Raw genomic sequence first — 2,381 nt, 5'->3', positions numbered from 1 at the left:
AACTATTATCCAAATTTACCCACCAACCACTAAGACCACAGATGAAGAAACTGAAGATTTTTTACCAAGGTCTGCAGTTTGAAATTGATCGAACATGTAAAGAAGGATCAGTACTTGGAAAATATGGCCGTGGTGATAGAAACAATCACATGATAAAATTTTTCAAGACCAATGACTTCTTCACTGCAAATACCTTGTTTCACAACATAAACAGTGAGTATACACGTGGACCTTGCCAAATGGAATGCACAGGAATCAAATCTACTACATTTGTGGAAAGAGACGATGGAAAAGCTCAATATCATCAGTCAGAACAAGCCGAGGGGCTGACTGTGGAACAGACTATCAATTACTCATATGCAAGTTCAAGTTGAAACTGAAGAAAATTAGAACAAGTCACCAAGAGCCAAAGTACAACCTTGAGTATATCCTACCTGAATTTAGAGACCATCTCAAGAATAGATTTCAGGTGTTGAATACTAATGATCGAAGACCAAATGAGTTGTGGAAAGACATCAAGGACATCATACATGAAGAAAAGCAAAAGATCATTAAAAAGAAAGAAAAGACCTAAATGGATGTCAGAAGAGACTCTGAAACATGCTCTTGAATGTCAAGTAGCTAAACAAAAGGAAGAAATGATGAAGTAAAAAAACTGAACAGATGATTTCAAAGTATGGCTTGAGAAGACAGAGTAAAGTATTATAAAGACATATGCAAAGGGTTGGTGATAGAAAGCCAAAAGGGAAGAACACGCTTGGCATTTCTCAAGCTGAAAGAACTGAAGAAAAAATTCAAGCCTCGAGTTGCAATAGTGAAGGATTCTATGGGGAAAATATTAAATGATGCAGGAAGCATCAAAAGAAGATGGAAGGAATACAGAGTCATTAAATCAAAAAGAGTTGGTCAGCGTTCAACCATTTCAAGAGGTGGCATATGATCAGGAACTGATGGTACTGAAGGAAGAAGTCCAAGCTGTTCTGAAGGCATTGGAAAAAAACAAGGGTCCAGGAATTGACGGAATATCAATTGAGATGTTTCAACAAACAGATGCAGTGCTGGAAGTGCTCACTCATCTATGCCAAGAAAATTTGGAAGACAGCTTCCTGGCCAACTGACTGGAAGAGATCTGTATTTATGCCTATTCCCAAGAAAGGTGATCTAACCAAATGAGGAAATCATCAAACAACACCATTAATATCACACACAAGTAAAATTTTGCTGAAGATCATTCAAAAGTGGCTGCAGCAGTATATCAACAGAAAACTGCCAGAAATTCAGGCCGGATTCAGAAGAGGAGGTGGAACCAGGGATATCATTGCTGATGTCAGATGGATCCTGGCCAAAAGCAAAGAATACCAGAAAGATGTTTACCTATGTTTTGTTGACTATGCAAAGACATTCAACTGTGTGGATCATAACAAATTATGGATAACATTGTGAAGAATGGGAACTCCAGAACACTTAATTGTGCTCATGAGGAACCTGTACATAGATCAAGTGGCAGTTGTTTGAACAGAACAAGGGGATACTGTGTGGTTTAAAGTCAGGAAAGGTGTGTGTAGAGGTTGTATCCTTTCACCATACCTATTCAATCTGTATGCTGAGCAAATAATCCGAGAAGCTGGGCTATCTGAAGAAGAAGGGGGCATCAGGATTGGAAGAAGACTCACTAACAACCTGCGTTATGCAGATGACACTATCTTTCTTGCTGAAAGTGAAAAGGACTTGAAGCACTTACTGATGAAGATCGAAGACCATAGCCTTCAGTATGGATTACACCTCAACATAAAGCAAACAAAAATCTCACTAGACCAATAAGCAACATCACGATAAATGCGGAAAAGATTGAAGTTGTCAAGGATTTCATTTTACTTGGATCCACAATCAATACCATTGGAAGCGCAGTCAAGAAATCAAAAGATGCATTGCATCGGGCAAATCTGCTGCCAAAGGCCTCTTTAAAGTGTTGAAAAGCAACGCTGTCACCTTGAAGACTAAGGTGCGCCTGACCCAAGCCATGGTATTTTCAGTTGCATCATATGCACGCGAAAGCTGGACAATGAACAAGGAAGACTGAAGACGAACTTATGCCTTTGAACTGTGGTGCTGGCGAAGAATATTGAACATACCATGGACTGCCATAGGAACGGACAAATCTGTCTTAGAAGTACAACCAGAATTCTCCTTAGAAGCAAGGATGGTGAGATTACATCTTACATACTTTGGACATATTGTCAGAAGGGATCAGTCCCTGAAGAAGGACATCATGTTTGGTAGAGGGTCAGCAAAAAAGAGTAAGACCCCCATAGAGATGGATTGACACAGTGGCTGCAATAATGGGCTCAAGCATAACAAGGATCGTGAGCGTGGAGCAGGAC

The sequence above is a fragment of the Loxodonta africana genome, chromosome 1, assembly GCF_030014295.1.
Source record: "Loxodonta africana isolate mLoxAfr1 chromosome 1, mLoxAfr1.hap2, whole genome shotgun sequence".
Classification (NCBI taxonomy): Eukaryota; Metazoa; Chordata; class Mammalia; order Proboscidea; family Elephantidae; genus Loxodonta; species Loxodonta africana.
Note: the sequence above shows the minus strand (reverse complement) of the source record.